At 43.2% G+C, this 24484-nt stretch overlaps 1 protein-coding gene across 5 annotated transcripts in view; it reads left to right on the forward strand.

Annotated features, from left to right (window-relative positions):
* arvcfb (ARVCF delta catenin family member b) overlaps positions 1-24484 on the forward strand; it is a 362128-nt gene that overhangs the window by 163235 nt on the left and 174409 nt on the right. The gene's annotated exons all lie outside the window — the stretch shown is intronic.

A 24484-nucleotide genomic window follows, 5' to 3' on the forward strand; every position in this document is an offset into this window, starting at 1 on the left:
CGCGCCCGCCCTCTCTGGCTCTCTCTCTCGCGCCCGCCCTCTCTGGCTCTCTCTCTCGCGCCCGCCCTCTCTGGCTCTCTCTCTCGCGCCCGCCCTCTCTGGCTCTCTCTCTCGCGCCCGCCCTCTCTGGCTCTCTCTCTCGCGCCCGCCCTCTCTGGCTCTCTCTCTCGCGCCCGCCCTCTCTGGCTCTCTCTCTCTGGTGCCCGCGCCCTCTCCGGCTCTCTCTCTCTGGTGCCCGCGCCCCCTCCGGCTCTCTCTCTCTGGTGCCCGCGCCCCCTCCGGCTCTCTCTCTCTGGTGCCCGCGCCCCCTCCAGCTCTTGCTCTGGGCCACAACCTGAGGTCTGGCTAATTCAGTCTGAAGCTGCACCGGGCCTAAAGTCTGGGTTCTTTCCTGACAGTCTGCAGGCGTCTGAGTCCCTTTTACGGCTAAGTCTCTTGGTCAGGCTCCCTTCCCTGCATTCCTGCTCCCTGATCTTGGGTCTTCTTCGTCCCCAACAGTGGCTGTGGCATCAAAGCATGGTGGTAACTGGCCAAAAGTGCATTGTTTTGGTGGAGTGGGGGGTTGCGGGTTGATGAGGCCAGAATGTAAACAACGTCAAAGGGAAAATGGAATAAACGACATTAAAACAAAACAATGTTAAACTGGATGACTTAAAGTGAGGACTTAATGTATGCAGCCTTGGTGGATGACATCAGATTTGCGGAGGTTTTCATTGATTTAGTAATTGACTTGGTGGAATGTTGTATAATGAAGTGTGATGGTAGGCTTTGGTTTAACTTGTAGCAGGGTAGTATGAGAGTCCCACCCCCCGAAATTTTCTGCTCAACATTGCTTCCTCCATTAATGCCATCAAGAATGGTTAGTTCATCTGATCTGTTTTGATGTTCATTGAGTTGTGCAGTGTTACTTGCATGCGGCATTGGCCTACTTAAGACTTGAAAGTTAATTTATTGTGACAAAGGTGAAGCATTTTTCATCTCCTTGCCCCGCAACTTCACTTGTGTATCTCCAAGCTTGCGCTGGCATGCTGCTCATGTTTCTTCCCATGCGCCTCTCTACTTCATGACAGCTCAATCTCTGCCACCATGTGCACCTCCTACTGTGTCCACTTCACTCAGTCTGCAGCAATTGTGAGCTTGCTTACTGTACCAAAGTACATGTTTTTTCACCTTTATTCCTATGGCATTTTTTTTATCAACAACAGCAAATTATTTATGTACCACCTTTAATTTTAATGAAATCCCAAAGTGCTTCAGAGGAACATTATAAATCAAAGTGTGACACTAAGCCACATGAGATATTAGGTCATATATGGCCAAAAGCTTGGTCAAAGAGGTAGGTTGTAAAGAGTATCTTAAAGGAGGAAAGTTGGGTAGGGAGAGGGAGTTACAGGGAGAATATTCCGGAATTTGGGGCCTTGACAACTGGAGAATGCACAAGACACCTGGACCACTGATATCCCTGATGTTTGAGAGGCTGGGGGAAGTTACAGAGATAGGGAGGGGCAAGGCCATGGAGTGGTTTGAAAACAAAGATGAGAATTTTAAAATCAGGACATTGATTGATCGGGAACCTTTGTAGATCAGCAAGCACATTGATGGGAGGGGGATGAGACTTGCTATGAGTTAACACACAGGCAACTGAATTTTGGGTGCTCTCAAGTTTATGGAGGGTAGAATGTGGAGACTGGAGACCCAGAAGTGTGTGGAATAGTTAATTTTAGAGGTAATCAAGGCATGGATGAGTGTTTGGCAGCATGTGAGCTGAGACGGGCGAAGTCAGGCGATGCTGGAGATGGAAATAGGCAATAAGATAAAATCAAAAAACTGTAGATGCTGGAAATCCAAAACAAAAACAAAAATACCTGGAAAAACTCAGCAGGTCTGGCAGCATCTGCAGAGAGGAGCACAGTTAATGTTTCGGGTCCGAATGACCCTTCAACAGGAAATAGGCAGTCTTAGTGATGATACAAACGCAAGGCCGAAAGGTTGTCTTGTGATCAAGTGTGACACCGGTGTTGTGAACAGATTGGCTTAATCTCAGACTGTTGCCTGGGAGTGGGATAGGGTCAGTATCTTGGAGTGTGGGTTAAAAGCAGACTTTATGGCCTTCCCAATACTTAATTGGAGGAAATCTCTGCTCACCCAATACTGGATGGTTCTTAAGTAACCTGTGTTTTTTAGTCATTCATGGGATATGAGTGTCACGTAATTTAGCTGCAATGGAAGAGTCGAGAGACATAATGGTGAGGTGGAGCTGGGTGTCATCAGCGTACATGTGAAAACTAACGCTGTAGTTTTGGATGGTCTTAAGAGCACAAAAATAATGTTTAAAGAGTATGCCCAAATTGTTTTTGTTGGTGACTAAGGCAATTTTTACCAAAACAATTTGTCTAAATCTAAAAATATGTTTAGTTATCATAAAAGAGGGAAATTTCATAGTTAATACATGTCTTCATGTTCCTAAATTAGAAATACTTTATTGAAATAAGAAGTGGCTTTTTGATTTTTTTTGCTTTGTTTTTCTCTGTGCTATTACAACTCTAAATCAGGTCAGGCAGTCTGTGGATGTAGTTAAGCATAGGATTTGAGAAGCTGCTAGTTTGGATGGAGCATACTAAAAAATCTTTCTATTAAGTGCATGGAATGATTTGTATATTGAAGTACTGTGGTAAAATGAAGATCATAACCAAAAACTGAAATAAATTGGCTTATTACTGCTACATTTTTTCCACTTTTATAATCATATGAAGAGAAGCTGCAGGATTCAAGGCAAACGATCCAACAACAGTGCTGTGACCTAGCTGTGAGATACACGGGAGGGAACATGAGCAGCATACCTAGCTGTCCAACATGGACTTCGACTTGTAAAGCTGCAAGATATCATGTGCAAGAAGGCAACTATATGGAGCCTTGGAGTTCAGGAAAATTGAGCTACTAGTTGAAGTCAATGTTTTGGGATCATCCTCAATGTCTACTTCATTTGGACATGATATTTGCTACCATACCCTAGCAGGGGAAGTTTTAGATTGGTGTAGTGGTGTTTAAGGAAGGTTACCCTTCTGAGTTGATGCAGAATACTTCTCTTTTGGTAATATTTCCCAATTGTATGCTGAGACGATCTTTGTCGGAGCTGACCACATTTATACACCATTGAATTCTAGAAATGCAGTCCATTAGAATTCAGTTGACTCTAAAGATGCAGCAATTAGAATTCTGGACCTCGGATCATCAAGCTTGTAGCAACATATTATCTTAAAACACACTGTAGAACCATCTTATGAGATAAATGTCAAAAGGGTTATAGTTGCTTTAATGGAAAGAGATATATGGGCTTCACAGGCCTCATCTCTTCAGTCTGTTGTCATAAATGGCTGGAAATATAGATGGCTTGATTTCAAGAATCTTATAACTGTTCCATCTCAATAGCGATCATGGAATGGATTAGTCACCACCTCTTTGTAAACTCAAATCAAATATAATTACCCCATAATCAGTACCCTGCTAGGCTCTCATAATTGCATCCTCCTTGCAATGTGTTAAGAATATAAGAGGTGCAAAGATATTTGACATCAGACTACACAATCAGATATTTTTCAAAAGATATGGCATTTGAAGTATATTTTGAAACAGTGCATAGTGAGTTGTTTTTAAGGCACATAAGCAAACATCGCATTTGGCCATATTAACACTCAGGAGTACTGACCATCAGACACCCATTAATCCAGCACAAACATCTATTAATTATCCTTGTAAGCAAAATCATATGGCACGAATCAACCCAAAAGCAAAATGGTATGAAGAATCCTTCATTCAGTGGAATCTTGTCAGCCTGAGGTGTAAGCTCAAATCCAGTATCTTTTTCCAGTGCTTTGTTAGTTTATTATCTCCAATCTCAAATCTTAAGGTATGTCCACAAAGTTAGTTTTGTTAGTTTCTTGATGGATTAAGTTTCCAAGCTTTATCAGCAAGATAGCAAAACATGCAACATTATTGGCCTGCAGATTATTGTGAAATGAGTGGCAGTATCTTTATTGGAAAGTTAAGACAGTATCAAAATAATTTTAATTCAGTCTATGTGAGCTTACATCTACATGGATGTACTACTGCACTTTGAGACATAATACCTGTTCCAGCAGGGTAAAATATGGTCAAAAGGATGAGGTTTTACTTGATTCTAGCTCAAACCAGACCATGTATTTTACCATAACACAAATTCACTGCATCAACTTGGATGTTGTTATACATTTATGTTATGCAATATTCCCTCTGTTCGGCCTAAGTTTGAAAAATATTTCTTTTTACATCGGCAGTGCTGTATTAACGTTTAGTTTTTAAAATATTTTTATATTTTTTAAGTCCTAGGAAAATAATGTTTGCATGTGGACTTGGCCTGAGATCTTCTCAAGCTCATGAACTATAAAACTAGAGAAACATGTAAGCTTTGTGTTGTAGCAGTTCAGAATGAAAAGGAAAATAGATTAAATATTTATTTGAAGCTGTGTCTTCACAAAAACATGGCAAATCACCAGGTAAATCATGCCATGCTCCTTTGACAGCACCTTCTAAACCTGTGATCTCTACCATCTGTAAGGGCAAGGGCAGCAGATGCATGGTATTACCACCACCTGCAAGTAAGTTTCTCTCCAAGCCACGCACCATCCTGACTTAGATTTATATTCTTGTTCCTTCACTGTTGTTGAGTCAAAATTCTGGAAGTCTCTTAACAGCACTGTGGGTGTTCCAATAACACATGGACTGCAGCGGTTCAAGAAGGCAGCTTACCGCTGTAGGGTCCACCTTTTCCCTCAGACCCTCCCCACACAAGCTCGTGACACCAGATTCATAAGTGTATGGCTTGAACAGAATGACCAGCGAGACCAGTTTCTTATAATTCACAGAGATAAAAGCAAAGAACTGCGGATGCTGGAAATCCAAAACAGAAACAGAAATACCTGGAAAAACTCAGCAGGTCTGGCAGCATTGGCGAAGAAGAGCACAGTTGACATTTCGAGTCCTCATGACCCTTCGACAGAACTAAGTAAAAATAGGAAAGGGGTGAAATATAAGCTGGTTTAATAGGGAGGTGGGGGGTTGTTGGGACAAGGAGCCAGTAATAGGTGGAGATAACCAAAAGATGTCACTGACAAAAGGACAAAGGTGTTGAAGGTGGTGATATCTAAAGGAATCCGCTAAGTAAGAGTAGAAAGCAGGACAAACAAAGTACAGATAGCTCTAGAGGGGGTGGGATGGGGTGAAGGAATACTAAAAAGGCTAAAAGGTAGAGATAAACAATGGGTGGAAATACATTTAAAAATAATGGAAATAGGTGAGAAAAGAAAAATCTATATAAATTATTGGAAAAAAACAAAAACGAAGGGGAGGAAACGGAAAGGGGGTGGGGATGGAGGAGGGAGTTCATGATCTAAAATTGTTGAACTCACTATTCATTCCGGAAGGCTGTAAAGTGCCTAGTCGGAAGGTGAGGTGCTGTTCCTCCAGTTTGCATTGATCTTCACTGGAACAATGCAGCAGGCCAAGGACAGACATGTGGGCATGAGAGCAGGGTGGAGTGTTAAAATGGCAAGCGACAGGGAGGTTTGGGTCATTCTTGCAGACAGACCAAAGGTGTCCTGCAAAGCGGTCACCCAGTCTGCGTTTGATCTCTCCAATGTAGAGGAAACCGCATTGGGAGCAACAAATGCAGTAGACTAAATTGAGGGAAGTGCAAGTGAAATGCTGCTTCACTTGAAAGGAGTGTTTGGGCCCTTGGACAATGAGGAGAGAGGAAGTGAAGGGGCAGGTGTTGCATCTTCTGTGGTTGCATTGGAAGGTGCCATGGGAGGGAGTTGAGGAGTAGGGGGTGATGGAGGAATGGACCAGGGTGTCACAGAATACTGCTTGGGGGGGGGTGGGGGTTGGTTGGTGGTGAAGGGAAGATGTGTTTGGTTGTGGCATCATGCTGGAGTTGGTGGAAATGGTGGAGGATGATCCTTTGAATGCAGAGGCTGGTGGGGTGATAAGTGAGGACAAAGGGGACCCTATCATGTTTCTGGGAGGGAGGAGAAGGCGAGAAGGTGGATGCGCAGGAGATGGGCCAGACACGGTTGAGGGCCCTGTCAACTACCCTGAGTGGAAAACCTTGGTTAAGGAAGAAGGAGGACGTGTCAGAGGAACTGTTTTTGAAAGTGGCATCATCAGAACAGATGCGACAAAGGCAAAGGAACTGAGAGAATGGAATGGAGTCCTTACAGGAAGCGGGGTGTGAGGAGCTGTAGTCGAGGTAGCTGTGGGAGTTGGTAGGCTTGTAATGGATATTGGTGGACAGTCTATCACCAGAAATTGAAACAGAGAGGTCAGGGAAGGGAAGGGACGTGTCAGAGATGGACCATGTGAAAATGATGGAGGGGTGGAGATTGGAAGCAAAATTAATAAATTTTTCCGGGTCCCGACGAGAGCGTGAAGCACCACCGAAGTAATCATCGATGTACCGGAGAAAGAGTTGTGGGAGGGGGCCGGAGTAGGACTGGAACAAGGAATGTTCCACATACCCCATAAAGAGACAGGCATAGCTGGGGCACATGCCGGTACCCATAGTCACATCTTTTATTTGGAGGAAGTGAAAGGAGTTAAAGGAGAAATTGTTCAGTGTGAGAACAAGTTCAGCCAGACAGAGGAGAATAGTGGTGGATGGGTATTGTTCGGGCCTCTGTTTGAGGAAGAAGCAGAGAGCCACCAGACCATCCTGGTGGGAGATGGAGGTGTAGAGAGATTGGACGTCCATGGTGAAGAGGCGGTTGGGGCCAGGGAACTGGAAGTTGTTGATGTGACGTAAGGTGTCAGAGGAATCACGGGATGTAGGTGGGAAGGGACTGGACAAGGGGAGAGAGAAGGGAGTCAAGATAGCGAGAATTGAGTTCCATGGAGCAGGATCAGGCTGACACGATTGGTCTGTCTGGACAGTCCTGTTTATGGATTTTGGGTAGGAGGTAGAAGCGGGCTGTCCGAGGTTGGGCAACTATCAGGTTGGAAGCTGTGGGAGGGAGATCCCCAGAGGAGATGAGGTCAGTGACAGTCCTGGAAACAATGGCTGATATTCAGTGGTGGGGTCATGGTCCAGGGAGAGGTAGGAGGAAGTGTCTGCGAGTTGACGCTCAGCCTCCGCGAGGTAGAGGTCAGTGCGCCAGACAACAACAGCACCACCCTTGTCAGCAGGTTTGATGACAATGTTAAGGTTGGACCTGAGAGAACGGAGTGCAGTAAGTTCAGAGAGAGACAGGTTAGAATGGGTGAGAGGAGCAGCGAAATTGAGACAATTAATGTCACGCCGACAGTTCTCAATGAAAAGATCAAGAGAAGGTAAGAATCCAGAGTGAGGGGTCCAGGTGGAGGGAGAATATTGGAGGTGGGTAAAAGGATCCGTTGAACAAGAGAGAGGACTCCTGCCCAAAGAAGTGAGCCTGGAGACGAAGGCGGCGGAAGAAGAGTTCAGCATTGTGCCGAGCCCGAAATTCATTGAGATGAGGGCGTAAGGGTATGAAACTGAACCGTCTGGCTGAACTTGTTCTCACACTGAACAATTTCTCCTTTAACTCCTCTCACAACCTCCAAATAAAATATGTGGCTATGGGTACCTGCTTGGGCCCCAGCTATGCCTGTCTCTTTATGGGGTATGTGGAATGTTCCTTGTTCCAGTCCTACTTCGGCCCCCTCCCACAACTCTTTCTCTGGTACATTGATGATTACTTCGGTGCTGCTTCATGCTCTCGTTGGGACCTGGAAAAATTTATTAATTTTGCTTCCAATCTCCACCCCTCCCATCATTTTCACATGGTCCATCTCTGACACGTCCCTTCCCTTCCTTGACGTCTCTGTTTCAATCTCTGGTGATAGACTGTCCACCAATATCCATCACAAGCCCACCGACTCCCACAGCTACCTCGACTACAGCTCCTCACACCCCGCTTCCTGTAAGGACTCCATCCCATTCTCTCAGTTCCTTCGCCTCCGTTGCATCTGTTCTGATGATGCCACTTTCAAAAACAGTTCCTCTGACATGTCCTCCTTCTTCCTTAACCAAGGTTTTCCACCCAGGGTGGTTGACAGGGCTCTCAACCGTATCCAGCCCATCTCACGCCCTCACGCCTTCTCCTCCCTCCCAGAAACATGATAGGGTCCCCCTTGTCCTCACTTATCACCCCACCAGCCTCTGCATTCAAAAGATCATCCTCCGCCATTTCCACCAACTCCAGCCTGATGCCACCACCAAACACATCTTCCCTTCACACCCCCGGCGGCATTCCGTAGGGATCGTTCCCTCCGTGACACCCTGGTCCACTCCTCCATCACCCCCTACTCTTCAACCCCCTCCCACGGTACCTTCCCATGCAACCGCAGAAGATGCAACACCTGCCCCTTCACTTCCCCTCTCCTCACCGTCCAAGGGCCCAAACACACTTTTCACGTGAAGCAGCATTTCACTTGCACTTCCCTCAACTTAGTCTACTGCATTCATTGCTCCCAATGCGGTTTCCTCTACATTGGAGAGATCAAACGCAGACTGGGTGACCGCTTTGCAGAACACCTTTGGTCTGTCCGCAAGCATTACCTAGACCTTCCTGTAGCTTGCCATTTTAACACTCCACCCTGCTGTCTTGCCCACATGTCTGTCCTTGGCTTGCTGCATTGTTCCAGTGAAGCTCAACGCAAACTAGAGAAACAGCACCTTACCTTCCGACTAGGCACTTTACAGCCTTCTGGACTGAATATTGAGTTCAAGAATTTTAGATCATGAAGTCTCTCTTCCATCCCCACCCTCTATCTGTTTCTTCCCCTTCCTTTTTGTTTTTTTCCAATAATTTATATAGATTTTTCTTTTCCCACCTATTTCCATTATTTTTAAATGTATTTCCACCCATTGTTTGTCTACCTTTTAGCCTTTTTATTATTCCTTCACTCCACCCCACCCCCACTAGAGCTCTCTGTACCTTGCTTGTCCTGCTTTCTACTCTTAATGAGCACATTCATTTAGATAATATCACCACCTCAACACCTCTTTGTTCTTTTGTCTGAGACATCTTTTGGTTATCTCCACCTATTTATTACTGGCTCCTTGTCCCAACAACCATCTCTCTATCTCTCCCTCTCTCTCTTCTCCCCCCCAAACAATTAAACCAGATTATATTTCACTCCTTTCCTATTTTTACTTAGTTCTGTTGAAGGGTCATGAGTACTCGAAACGTCAACTGTGCTCTTCTCCACCGATGCTACCAGACCTGCTGAGTTTTTCCAGGTATTTCTGTTTCTGTTTTTGTTTTATAATTCACAATTGCTTTATTGAATCGCCCATTACAAAACCCAAAATTTAAAGCAACCTATTCCTAGTACCTGACACACAGTCACCATGATTCAATTAAAACTTTGAAAAACACCGGCAAAACACCACGTCCTGTCCTGGAATGTTAAGAAAAAAAACCCCTCAGACCAATATCACCAAGATCCGGCTGAAGCAAATTACAAGGTACCGGCAAAAAGCACCAAGTTTTTGCCCCAAACCTTCACAAAACCCTCAGACCAATATGACTACGATTTGGTTGAAACTTAATCCCCAACATAGATGGTCTTTCCGGTGTTGACCATAGGCCTGAGTCAAGGTGGCCAAACTCGGCCCTTCTTCCAACTGCAGGCGCTCAGATCTGCTCTGCTTTCATAATAATTTAACTCAGGCATGTCGAAACATATTTCCTGTTGTTCCAAAGTCCATTTAGTTGATTCCATGCAAAGCCTAGACAAATGTCATTAGCTTCTGGTTAAAACAATACGGGGATTTCCATGGAAGATGTATCCAGACAAATATTATCAGTTCTCATTGTATGAGCAATTCTCTGGCTGTTTGAGGTGGCACAGCAACAGCACCTGGCTGCAAAGTTAATGAGGGTTTAAAGAACCCTGTTGCAGTACTATTGTCTGTGGTGGTTGAATAATTCCTTGAGTGTTTTGTATTGATGATATGTCCTTTGTGCCACTGTGTTGGATAATCAGGTTTCTTGATTGCATTCGTTGATGGCAGGTAATGGTATTTCCCTGGTACCATTGTCACCCTCATAGCAGTCAATGTCCTGACCCTTTTGATGAATCAGTGTTTTCACTAAATGTCTGAATTAACCCCTTACTGCCTGCCCAGCCTTGTACTGCTGACTGCAGCTTATCTTTTTGAAATTTATAGCCCCAATCATGAGGTCAAAACACATCCATGGGTTTGAAATTATGTTCAATAAATTTCCCAGTTGGAGGGGGATTTCACGCTCAAGGGACAGTTAGGGGTGGACAACAAATGCTGGTCTAGCCAGTGACACCTGCATTCCATGAACGAATATTTTAAAAAAATGCCAGCTTGAAGATAATTTGAATTTAATGAAAATCTGGAATTAAAAGTCTAATGGTCATCGTGAAACCATTGCTGTAAAAACCCGTCTGGTTCACTAATGTCCTTTAGGGAAGGAAGTCTGTCATTCTTATCTGGTCTGGCCTACATGTGACTCTAGACCCACAGCAATGTGGTTGACTCTGAAATACCCTCTGGACAAAGACAATTGAGGATGGGCAATAAATGCTGGCCTAGCCAGCGATGCCCACATGCCATGAACAAATAAAGTGTTTTCTAAGTAGTATTTTCTATAATGAGGTGCATTTTTTCTCAAAATAAGTGCAAGTATCTTTAATTTGCTTAATGCTGTAACTTACCATCTTTCATTATAGAAATTTCTGCAAACATTCCAATTTTCTGCAAGGATCGTTATCTTTGATAAACCATTTTTTCTGATAAAACAAATGTTCCTAAACCAAAAAGGCAAAGCTGTATTATGTATCATCAGAGATATCCCAAACTGGTCCTTTCTAGGAAACACAGCAAGTAACCATGACCCAAACCTCATTAATCAGTACAGTAGCAATGGTACTCAGTTTGTACTTTCTTTTAGTTGGTCGTAAACCATCTTGCACATTTTTTTTTAAAAAAGACGATAAATTATCCAAGCTACTTGATGCGCAGAACTTTTACCTTGACTAAGGATTTAATTCTGAAAATATTCTGGCAGAAATAAAATGTACCTTCCTTCCTTCCCTCTTCTCCCCAAATAAATTTGGCTGAGTTCAAGATCATTGAAGAGTTAAGAGATTGAGGACTTGAACATGGCTAATTTTGACCTGTTTTTGGTGATCTTGGATTAAAATGAGGAGAATGGTTCCAGGGATAAAAATCAGCACAAATTGTCTTGGACTACATGAAAAGGGGCAAAGATCTGATGCTTTTTATTGTTGAATTGGGAGTAGGAAGAAAAGTGGGCAAGTTGATTGTGATTGCGCTCAATTTTGAACTAGCGACTTTGAAGAAATGGGCCTGCTGGCTTTTCTGAAAACAAGCACTAAATCTTGATTTTTTTCTTTGCTTTTTGAAAGTCCTCTTCATACTTGAGGTTCTTGCCATGTATGGTTGGGGGAGGTGGTGGGGATGGGGTCCGAGGTTGAGGGTCAAAATCTAACGGACAATCTGATGAGCTTGCATCAGGCAACTCTGTTGAACTGGGTGGTCACAAAGGGGCAATTTACTGATGCACAATGTCTTTGTGACTTAATTGTAATCTGCCATATGAAAGATTATGCCTTCTACCAGCAATCTATGCCATTCCAAATGCATTTGTGCACTAACACACTGCTTCCGGGACCTGAGATAATCTGTTCACAGTAGATATTATAACCTTGAATGTGTTCTTGTGGGAGAGTGAGAAGATTGGTTTTCAGTCGCATCCAGTTCTGAGTAATACGCGTCATCTCACCAGTGCACGGAAATTAGCTTCCTCACCTCCTGCAAGACATGTTTGGGCAGCACTTACAAAGTCGAGCAAGATTTGTTTCCTCCTGTCTAATATCCGTTCATTTTTATGATTTTAGCTGCATGGTATCATGAGCTCGATTTTTAGTCCATTGTGTAGGTGGAATATAGTTTTTGTTATTGTTGAATGAGACTATTTTACATTAAGTTGTATACAGTCAATTACAAGGTTCTCAGAAAAGCCAGTTTAAAGAAGCCATTGTAATTTTTTCTTGTGTTTAACTGAACAAGCTTCAAAATTGGACAATGTCATTATTATGTGTCTTTGAAAGATGATGTCCATGGTGGCATTGTTTTTACTTGCCTTTCATATGGATGATGGCAATTGTAATTTTATTGAATAGTTGAAATTTGTAAAAGTAAGGAACATCATACCCATAACAACTAAATGTAGTCTTGTGGCCCTGTTCATATACTCAAGTTAATCTTTTCGTGAAAACTCAAGGCTGGAGGAAATGCAGATTCTGTATTTCGCTGTTTTTTGGAAATGGAGTGCGGAGTGTTTGTTTTTGAGGGTAGGATTATGTACATCTGTAATTCCACCCTGTTAGTTTGTAATCTCTTGATTCTTGCTGTTGAGCCTTCCACATGCATAATGTCTATGCAAGTGAATTGTTGGCACCTTGTCTGCTTGCATTCTAGCATGAGCAACTTGCCTTATGATATAGAGCAATATTCTGCCAGTAGCTTGTGGTATAATTTCCGCATGTGAGCTCTGGAGACCTGGAGTTGCAAGTGAGATTCTGCTAAGTCGTGTTCATCATGGGGAAGAAAAGGAGTTGGGAGTGGTTGGGTAATTTCTTTTGTGTCCAGGGTGAGGAAGTATAAAGTCACCCAGTGGTTTCATTCCACATAGGAACATTGGAAATAGGAGCAGCAGTTGGCTCCTTAAGTCTGCTCTACCATACAGTTAAATCATGACTGAAATTCTACCTCAATGCCGTTTTCCCACACTATCCCCATATCCCTTTAATGTTCTTACTATCTAGAAATCTGTTGATCCCTGTCTTGCATATACTCAATGACTCAGCCTTCACAGCCCCCTGGGGTAGAGAATTCCAAAGATTCACCACCCGCTAGCTGAAGAAATTCGTGCTCGTCTCAGTCCTAAATGGATTACCTTTTATTCTGAGACTGTGTCCCTAGTTCCAGACCCCCCCCCCCCCCCCCCCCCCCCCCCCCACCCACAGGCAGGGGAAACATCCTTCTGCATCTATCCTGTTGAGCCCTTTAAGAATTTTGTATGCTTCAATGAGATCACCTTTCATTTTTCTTAACTCTAGAGAATATATGCCCAGCCTCTTCATAGGACAATCTTGCCATCCCAGGGATCAGTCTGGTGAACCTTTGTTGCACTTCCTCCATGGCAAGTATATCCTTCCTTAGTTAAGGAGAACAAAACTGTAAACAATACTCGAGGTGCAGTCTCACCAAGGCTCTATGCAATTGCAGCAAGACGACTTTACTCCTGTACTCAAATCCTCTTGCAGTAAAGGTCAGCATACCGTGAGCCTTCCTAATTTCTTACTGCATTTGCATGTTAGCTTTCAGTGACTCATAAACAAGGGCATCAACACTTCCCAATCTCTCACCGTTCAAGAAATACTCGGCACTTGTTTTTCTTCCCAAAGTGGATAACTTTACATTTTTCCACATTATATTCCACCTGTCACACTAGTGCCCATTCATTTAGCCTATCTAAATTCTCTTGAAGCCCTTTGGCACCCTTTTCACAGCTCACATTCCCACCCAGTTTTGTCACCTGCAAACTTAGAAATATTACATTTGCTCCCCACGTCCAAATCATTGATATAGATTGTGAATAGCTGGGGCCTATGCACTGATCCTTGCTGTACCTCACTCGCCTCAGGCTGCCAACCTGCGAATGACCCATTTATTCCTACTATCTCTTTGCTGTGTATTAATTAATTCTCAATCCATGTCAGTATATTACTCTGAATCCTGTGTGTTCTAATTTCATTTGCTAACCTCTTGTGTGGGACCTTATTGTAAACCTTCTTCTGAAAATCCAAACACACGACATCTACTCGTTTCCCCCTTATTCTGCAAGTTTCATCCTCAAAAAACTGTCAAACCCAACTCCCCTTCCAAAAATCCATTTTAACTTTGCCCAATCCTACCATTATTTTCCAAGCATTCAGTTATCATATCCTTTATGATAAATTCTGGCATCTTCCCTGTGACTGATAGGCTAACAGGTCTCTGGTTTCCTGTTTTTTTTCTCTCCCTCTTTTCTGAAATAGTGGGATTACATTTGCTACCTTCCAATATGCTGGAACTGTTCCAGAATTGATAGAAGTTTGTAAGATGGCCACCAATGCATCCACTACCTCCACAGCCACTTCTGGAATGAAGCTCATCAGATCCAGTGGAGTTATCAATTTTCAGTCCCATTACTTTCATCAGTACTATTTTTTTTATTAATTTCTTTCAGTTCCTCATTCTCACTAGTCCCTTGGTATCTCAGGAAGACAGACACAAAAGATTGGTTTAGCTTCTGTCATTTCCTTATTCCCCATTATAAATTCTCCTGTATAAAATAAAAACAGAAAATATTGGTAAAACTCAGTCGGTTCTCCTGTCTCTGCCTGTACTACCACATTTGCCCTTATCTTTTCATTTTTACATATCTATAGAAGTTTTTACAGTTTGTTTCAACGTTTCTCACTAGTCTGCTTTCATATTCCATTTTTTCTTTATCAATTTCTTGGTCCTTTGAATTCTAAAATGCTCCTAATCCTCAGGTTTATTACTTATTTTTGCAACTTGTAAGCCTCTATTCTTTCATGGGATGTAGGCATCATTACCCATGCCATGAGTAAAGGGAAGAGGTCACAATAAATGAGGTATATTAGAAAGGTACTGCGATAATCATGGGTGACTTTCATCTATATGTAGATTGGGAAAATCAGATTGGCAAAAGTAGTCTGGAAAATGAGTTCAATGTTTTCAAACAGTACATTCTAGAGACAACATGGTAGCAGGCTATCCTAGACTTGGTAATGTGCGATGAGACATGATTGATCAATAATGTCATAGTAAAGGAGCCTCTTGGTGACAGTGATCACATGATAGAATATCATGCTCAGTTTGAAATGGAAAAGTGTGGGTCCATGACTAGTGTTTTTTTTTTGTGGCAAAAATATACCTTATTCATAAAATATCTGAAAGAACATTACAATACATATCAAATAGGGCATCACAGAGTGCAACGATATTCAAATTTTCGATATAAGTCATGTTGCACCATGAGATGCTTCTAGTGTTTTAAATCTAAATAAAGGTAACTATGAGAGTATGCAGGCAGAGCTTGCTAAGGTGAACTGGGGAACTAGGGTTAAAAGGTAGCACTGTAGAGTTGCGGTGACAGACTTATAAGGAGATATTTAATAATGCTCAGCAAAGATTTATCCCAGTGAGAAAAAAAAGGCTCTTTGAGAAGGATGCATCATCCTTGCTAAATAAGTAAGTTAAGGATAGTGTGCTTCTTTGAATTTAATACTATCCTGTAAAGATTAGTGGTAGGTCAGAGGATTGGACAGATTTTGAGAACCAGCAAAGAATAACTAAAAAGATAATAAAGAGGCAGAAAGCAGAATGAGAGAGAAAGCTAGCCAGGAGTATAAAAACAATTAGTAATCATTTCTGCAAGTATTTGAATAGGAAAAGAGTAGCTAAAGCTAGTGTTGGTAGTTTGGAGAGAGTGTCTGGGGAATTGATAATGGAAAACAAATCAATGTTGGAGGCGTTGAACAGCTATTTTGTGTCTGTCGTCACAGTGGAGGACTTGGGAAAACTTCCCAAAGATTCTTGAAAATCAAGAGATGATAGAGGGGGATGAACTTAATACCATCACACAGAAAGGGTGCTCGGAAAGCTGAGACCTAAAGGCTGAGAAGTCCCCAGGACCAGATGTCCTGCATCCAAGGGCCTAAAAAGTGGTGGCACAGATAGCACATGCACTGGTTATAATCTTCGAAAATTCCTTAGATTCTGGAAAGATTCCAGCGACTTGGACAATAGCAAATATAATAGCTTTCTTGAATAAAGGAGGGAGGCAGATAGCAGTAAACTATCGGCTGGTTAGCCTAACATCTGTCATAGGGAATGTACGAGAATCTGTTATTCAGGAGGTTATAGCAATAGATAATCTCAATTTTATCAGGCAGAGCTGAGGTGGCTTTGTGAAAGGGAAATCATATTTAAATATTGTTAGTTTTTTTGACAAAAGCATTCAAGGTGGACAAAGGGGAACCAGTAGATGTGGTGCATTTGGATTTCTAAAAGGCATTTGGTAAGATACCACTGAAAGTTGCTACAAGAGCTAAGAGCACATGGTGTAGGGGTGACATACTAGCATGGATAAAGGACTGGTTGGCTAACAGGGAGCAAAGAGTAGGGAAAAATGGGTCTTTTTCAGATTGGCAAGCTGTAACTAGTGGAGTGCCATAGGGATCAGTGCTGGGGTCTCAACCATTTGCAATCTTTATTAATGATTTGTATGAATGTGCCAAATGCCTGGTAGCTAAATTTGCCGAAGACACCAAGATAGGTAGGAAAGTAAGTTGTCAAGAGGAGGTAATGTCTGCAAAGGGATATTGACAGCTTAAGTGAGTGGGCAAAAGTTTGGCAGATGGAGTATAATGTGGGTAAATGTGAATTTGTTCACTTTGGGAAGAATAGAAAAACAGTAATAATTAAATGGAGAGAGATTGCAGAACTCAGTACAGAGGGATCCAGTTGTTCTGGTGCATGAATCACACAGTTGGTGTGCAGGTACAGTAATTGATTAGGAAGCTAAAAGGAATGTTGTTGTCTATTGCAAGAGGAATGGAATATGAAAGTAAGGAAGTTCTACTGCAGCTGCCCAAGGCCTTGGTGAGACCACAACTGGAATACTGTGTACAGCTTTGGTCTTGTTTTAACAAAAGATATAATTGCTTTAGAAGCAGTTCAGAGAAGGTTCACTGGACCATTCCTGGGATGAAGGTCTTGCCTTATGAAGAAAGGTTGAACAAGTCAGCCCTATACCCATTGAGATTTGAAGAATGAGAAGTGATCTTATTGAAACTTATAAGATCCTGAGACGACTTGATAGGATGGATACCTGGAGGTTGTTTCCTCTTGTTGGGGAGACTAAGACTAGGGGATATAGTTTAAAAAATAAGAAGTCTTCCTTTGAAGACAGATTACGAGAAATAAAAACAGAAAACGCTGGTAAAACTCAGGTTTGGCAGCATCTGTGGAGAGAGAAACAGGGTTAACGTTTAGAGTTCATATGACTCTTCAGAGCTAAAGAAAGAGGAGAAATCTTTTCCCTAAAGGGTGGTTGGTGTGTGGAATCCTCTTCCCTGGAAAGTAGTGGAGGCTGGGTCCTTGAACTTACCCAAGGTAGAGTTAGACTGATTTTTGTTAGGGGAGTCCAGGGTTATGGGGAGGAAACAACTAGCAGATCAGTCATGAACTTATTGAATGGTGGAACAGGCTCAAAGGGCCAAATGGCCTGTTCCTATGTTCCCTAATTGCCCTTGAACTGAACATTTCAGAGGACATTTAAGAGTCTGCCACGTTGCAGTGGGTCTAAAGACTCATCTGGTTCACTAATGTCATTTATGGTAATCAGTGATAGTTCATGGTCATCATCACTGAGACCAGCTTTACATTCCAGACTTTTTAATGCGATTTAAATTGCACCAGCTGCTGTGGTGGGATTTGAACCCATGCCTCCAGAGCATTGGCCTGGACCTCTGGATTATCAGTTCAGTGACATTTACCACTATGCCAACATCTCCTTGACCATCACCCTTTGATCTAATACAGTCGTTAACTTCTCTTGTTAACCATGGCTGGATCACCTTTCCAGCTGAGTTTTTGTGCCTCAAAGGAATGTAAATTTGTTTTAACCATATATTAATTCTTTAAATGCTAGCCATTGCCTGTCTACAGTCATATACTTTATTGTAAATTCCCAATCTACCATAGCCAATTTACCTCTCATACCTTTGTAGTTTCCTTTGTTTAGATTTAAGACCGTAGATTTGGATTGGACTAAACACTTTTAGACCTAATGTAAAATTCCTTCATATTATGGTCACTCTTCCCTCGAGGCTCATTTAAAATGAGATTATTAGTTAGCCCTTTTTCATTGCATAAGCCCTTTCCTATTGCACATGAATCATTGACTGTTGCTTCAAAGTGCAAGTGTGTGGATGTTGAAGGAAGTGAATGCTTGTTTTGGCTGCTTGCAGCTTCTCTACTGATTGGAGTCATAACTAGCACAAAGGAAGATGGTGACAGATGTTGGAGGTCAATAATCTCAGTCCCAGGACATCACTGCAGGAGTTCTTCAGGTTAATAGTCTTAGGCTCAACCATCTTTGGCTGCTTCATCAGTGACCTTACTTCCATAAAGTCAGAAGTGGGGATGTTTGCTGATCATAGCACACTGTTCACCATTTGCAACTCCTTGGATACTGAAGCAGCCCATGTTCAAATGCATCAAGACCTGGACAATACTAAGGCTTAGGCTGACAAGTGGCAAGTAACATGCATTCCACATAAGTGCCAGGCAATGACTACCTCCAACAAGAGAGAATCTAGCCATCTCCTGTTGGCTATAGCATCACTGAATCCCTCATTAGGAACATCCTGGGGTTACCGTTGGCCAGAAACTGAAGTGGACCAGCCATACAAATACTGTGTCTACAAGAGCAAGTCACAGGCTTGGAATAATGTGGCAACTAACTCCCCTCCTGACTTCCCAAAACCTGTCCACCATCTGCAAGGCACAAGTAAAGAGTGTGATGGAATACTTGCCTGCATGAGTGCAGCTTCAACAGCATTGAAAGCGCAACGCCATCCAGGGCAAAGCAGCCCACTTGAATGGAACCCCATCCATAAATACTCAACCCCTTCACTTCTTAGGCAGCACCTTCCAAACCCATGACCGCTACTATGTATGAGGACAAGGGCAGTAGACACATGGGAACACCACCACCTGGAGGTTCCCCTGACTTGGAAATATATCACCATTGCTTCACTGTCGCTAGGTCAAAATCCTGGAATTCCCTCCCTGACAGCACTGTGGGTGTACCTGCAGCGCATGGACTGTAGCAGTTCAAGAAGGCAGCTCACCACCACTTTCAAGAGCAACAAGGGATGGACAATAAACGCTGACCTAGCCAGCGATGCCCATATCCCAGGAAGCTGTGTACCCAGCTTCTGAATGTAAATTTTTGATTTAACTGGTGGGGTGTGGGGGACGGGAGTGTCATAAGTCTGCCGAATCCTAATGTTTTCTGCATAAGATACATTTCTCTGCAGCGATCGCTGTTCAACATCCCGGTACCTTGGTTGACTGTTATTTTTCTGTTTCTTTTGAAAAATATACTTTAGTCATAAAATATCTGGAAGAACATGACAAAATCGCCATCACAAAAAGTACAATCAGATTCAGCTCACATGGATTATGAGGTGCTTCAGTACAATCAATGAACATTACAGTCGTTTCAATATGGTCATTACAGACTGTCAGATAATGGTATTGGAGTTATCAACATGCATCATGTTGCACTCTTGAGGTGCTTCAATACAATTATAATACAATTAGTATTCAATGCATACATTCATTGTGAGCCGTGCAGCCCGAGGAGTCTATACAATTCCCAACCCCTCGGTGCACTATGGCAGAAAGGTCTTAGGCAGCAACCTTTCCCCATTGTGCCTTTGGGGTGGCTGCCCCAAGCTTTAGTGCGTCCCTCAGCACGTAGTCCTGGACCTTGGAATGTGCCAGTCTGCAACTCTCGGTCGGGGACAACCCTTTGCGCTGGAAGACCAACAAGTTTCGGGCAGACTTAAGAGCATCTTTCACCGAGTTGTTGATCCTCCAGCTGCAGTTGATGTTTGTCTCGGTGTGTGTCCCTGGGAACAGCCCATAGAGCACAGAGTCCTGTGTCACAGAACTGCTCGGGATGAACCTCAACAGAAACCACTGCATCCCTCTCCAGACCTTCTTTGCAAAGGCACAATCCACAAGGAGGTGAACAACGGTCTCATCCCCGAGGGCAACATGCAGAGGGGGTGAGACTCCTGGTGTGTTGGAAGGATCTGATGGCGAGGGCCTTTCTCACCACCAGCCAAGCTACATCTTGGTGCTTGTTGGAAAGTTCTGACGGTGAGGCATTCTGCCAAATGACTTTGACAGTCTGCTCGGGGAACCATCCGACAGGATCCACCCTCTCCTTTTCCCGCAGGGCCTCTAAGACATTACCTGCCAACCACTGCCTGATGGACTTGTGGTCAAAGGTGTTTCTCTGCATAAATTTTTCCATGAGGGTCAGGTGGTACGGCACGGTCCAACTACTTGGAGCGTTCCACGGCAGCGTGGCCAGACCCATCCTTCGCAATACCGGGGACAGGTAGAACCTCAGCACGTAGTGACACTTGGTGTTTGCATACTGAGGGTCTACGCACAGCTTGATGCAGCCACACACAAAGGTGGCCATCAGGATAATGTCAACATTGGGCACAATTTTTCCCCCTTTAGAAGCTTGTACATCGCGTCCCTGCGGACACTATCCATTTTCCACCTCCAGATCAAGCAAAAGATGGCCCGGGTGATTGGCATTGCGGAGGAGTGTGGACTGGGCCAGACCTGCGACACATACAGCAACAGCGAGAGTGCCTCACATCTAAGGACCAGGTTCTTTCCCGCAATGGAGAGGGAGCGTTGCTCCCACTTGCCCAGTTTCCTTTGCACCATAGACACTCGCTCCTTCCAGTTTTTAACGCATGCCCTGGCCCCTCCGAACCATATTCCCAGCACCTTCAGGCCGTCAGCCCTGACAGTGAAGGGGACAAAGGATCAGTCTGCCCAGTTCCCAGAGAACATGGCAACACTCTTCCCATGATTTACCTTGGCTCCCGAGGCCATTTCGCAGATGTGGATCAGTCTGCGCATCGACAGTGGATCTGAGCAGAAGACAGCAATATCGTTCATTGTACAGGGAGGCTTTGACCTGAGTGCCTCCACTGCCTGGATCATCACTCCTCTTATGCCTGGATCCTTCCTGATGGACACAGCAAAAGGTTCTATGCAATAGGACAGGGGGAAGAGGGCAGCCCTGCCAGACTCGAGATTTAATAGGAAAGCTTTCTGATTCTCACCCATTGATTGACACTGCGCTACTGATGTTAGTGTAGAGCAGTTGGACCCAATTGCGATTCCCTCCCCAAACCCCATTTTGGAAATCACATCCATCTTGCAGGTGTGCGATATTCTGTCAAAGGCCTTCTCCTCATCCAGGCTGATGAGGCAGGTGTCCACACCCCTGTTCTGCACATGGGCAATCGTATCCCTGAGGAGCGCAAGGCTGTCAGAGATCTTCCTGCCAGGCACAGCGCAGGTCTGGTCAGGGTGGATCACCAATTCCAGAGTGGATTTGACCCGATTGGCGATGACTTTGGATAGAATCTTATAGTCCACATTCAACAGCTGTTGTTTCTCTGCCCTGGTTGTGATGAGCTAACTAACTTGGGTCTGCACCGCTCAGTACTGGTCTGAATGGCTTTGTAAATCTAGCATTTCAGTGATTTTAATTTTATCCTGGGAGGCCAACATTTCTATTTCTTTAACTTGTCCTTGCAGTTGGTGCCAGAATACAGACCATGCTGGTTCTTGGCATCATTTGAACATAAATGTTGCAGCATAATTTATTTAGCTGTCCTGTACTGCATTAAATGTGATTGGTTTGAGTTCAGTTTTAGCAAATCAGTGATAATAGAATGCAATCTAACTGTATGGACTTGTGAATATTATTTATGAAGTCTGTGCACAGAATGTATTTTTGATTTGAGCTTTCTGAAAATAATCAAGTCTCAAAATGACTTATAACAGCACTTTCAGAAGCCAAATCCAGGTTTTGTGAGCACCTGTTTTCATATTGGAATTTTGGCTTGAGTCTTGCACTCACTGTTGTTAAATTGAGCCACCTGTGTTTATGAACAACTGTTGTATATAGAGAAGAATTGCATTGGTTTGTGCTTTGTATAACTATCATCAAGCAATCATGCATGGGAATCTTTGTAACTGGAGGCGGTGATGCATAACTGATAAGCATGAGGTTTTAAGTTTAGCTGCTCTCCTGTCAGTCACTTAGAATTTGAATTAGTTGCAACTTATAACCTCTTTGGAAACATTAGGCTGCTTGCAGCTTTATACTGTTGGATAAAAATGAGCTAGTATAATTTAACTTTGCAAATAAAAGGGTTTCTCAGTTTTGACTTGCTCTGAAGTTTAAAGCAAAAGAATTGAATCACAAAGGGATTGCTTGCATCAAGTATGATAATTGAAATTTACTGTTGGCAGTTTTGTAGTTAAATTTCATTGTGCGTTGTTTCAAAACCCATGTTTATTTAGGAAACCTTAATGGAAGGAAGTAGCAAAGGCTTGAACTTCTGCATTGACACAACACTTAGAAGTGCAATTAATTTTAAGTGGTGCAGTTTTTCTGTGAGCAAAAGTGGCAGCCATTTTATGCATAACTAAATGCCACAAAAACCCGAGATGAATGGCCAGTTAATGTGTTTGGTGCTGATTTGAGAGAGAAAAGTCATTCCTTTTTAATAGTGCCATTGGGTTTTTAACACCCGCCCATCATCAGTCAGGACCTTGGTATGACGCATTGCTCTGAAGACATGGCATGCTCTGAAGTACTGTGCTGGAATGTCAGTGTATGTTATCTGCTTATGAAATGTCAGCCAGACACACAGATTTTACTGACACAAAGTAGATGATTTGGTTTTCTAATAAAGTTGTACTGCTTCAAGCTCTGCAACTTTTGTATCTGAAAAGTCACTTTTTAAAATTTGCTTTTGCCTGAATTATTAATGTGAAGTCAGCATTGCACCACTTTGCCCAGAAGAGAGAGTCCACAGTTTTACTGTCCCCCCCGCGCATCCCAACCCCAGGAGCTACCAACTTCCACATTGATTTCTTTTATAGGTTTGAATAGTAATTTAAATGTCAATTATGATCATAGGAAGTGAAAAATCAGACTCTTTGCGCACACCCAAAGTTGTAATAGGGTTAAATGCAATTTCTCTGTCCTCCTCACCACTCTCAGCCATCCTCCCCAAATATGATTTATACCTATTTAAGTTTCAATTTATCTACCTTTGTGAGGGAGAGTTTGATTTAGTTAACTGAAGTGCTGTGGGATACCTCCAACAAGAGACAATCTAACCATTACCCTTTGGCATTCAATGGCATTGCCCTCACTGAGTCTCTCAGTATCAACATCCTGGGGGTTACCATTGGCCAGAAACTAAACTGGACTAGCCATATAAATACTGTGGCTACAAGAGCAGGTCAGAGGCTCGGAATCCTGCGCCGAGTAACTCACCTCCTGACTCCCCAAAGCCTGTCCACCATCTACAAGGCACAAGCTAGGAGTGTGATGGAATACTCTCCACTTGCCTGGATGAGTGCAGCTCCAGGCTACTCACGATCCTGACTTGGAAATATATCGCTGTTCCTTGACTGTCACTGGGTCAAAATCCTAGAACTGCCTCTCTCGGCACTGTGAGTGTACCTACACCACATGGACTGCAGCAGTTCAAGAAGGCAGCTCACCACCACCTTCTCAAGGGCAGTTAGGGATGGGTAATAAGTGCTGGCCCAGCCAGCGATGCCCATGTCCCGTAAATGAATAAACAAAAAAAAAACTAGAACTGCATTTATTGGTTATAGTGGCCTGGTTCTTGATTGTCAGCTGGTGCCATCCCTAAAATGAATCTGTCTAATGTGGTGGCTGGGCTGATGGAATTTGTTTCAGGCTTGCACCACCCCCCCCTCCCTATATTGAAACTGACAGCTTTATCGCCCTGTTGAGACAGCTTCATGAGAGCTAACGGCTGAGAGACATGAGCATGTCACTAAAATCGTAGTTTATAAATTACATAGAGCCACTCCGATTCTACTTCAAGATTTAGAATCCTTTGGATTTTCGTGGCGGAGGTTACTTAAGATCATAACACAAGATAGGAGTAGGCCATTCAGTCCTTTAAGCTTGCTCTGCCAATCATTATAAGTATGTCTCAAAAGCACAGGAGTAGGCTATTTCGCACTTCCGCGCATATTCCGCCATTCTGCAGACTTTGCCCCTTTTCCCTTAACAGGAATCTATCAATCTCCGATTTAAGTTGAATAATTGGGTGAGCATCAACTGCTGTTTGTGGAAGAGTTCCTACTTTCTACCAGTCGTTTTGTTTGGAAGTGTCTCTAATTTCACTCCTGAAACATCTGCCTTTAATTTTTCAACCATGCTGCCTGGTCTGAGATTCCCCAACCAGCAGAAATAATTTGTCTGTATATACCCTAATAACTTGAAAATCAAGTAACCTCTTAACCTTAAGTTCCAGGGAATATAGCCCTACTTTGTGTAATGTCTCCTTGCAATGTAACCGTTGGAGTCCAGGTATTATTTTGGTAAATCTCTGTTGCACTCCTTCTAAGACCACTATATCCTCCTTAAGATGTGGCAACCAAAGCTGTCCTCTGTACTCCACATGTGGT

The sequence above is a fragment of the Carcharodon carcharias genome, chromosome 13 (genome assembly GCF_017639515.1).
Source record: "Carcharodon carcharias isolate sCarCar2 chromosome 13, sCarCar2.pri, whole genome shotgun sequence".
Lineage (NCBI taxonomy): Eukaryota > Metazoa > Chordata > Chondrichthyes > Lamniformes > Lamnidae > Carcharodon > Carcharodon carcharias.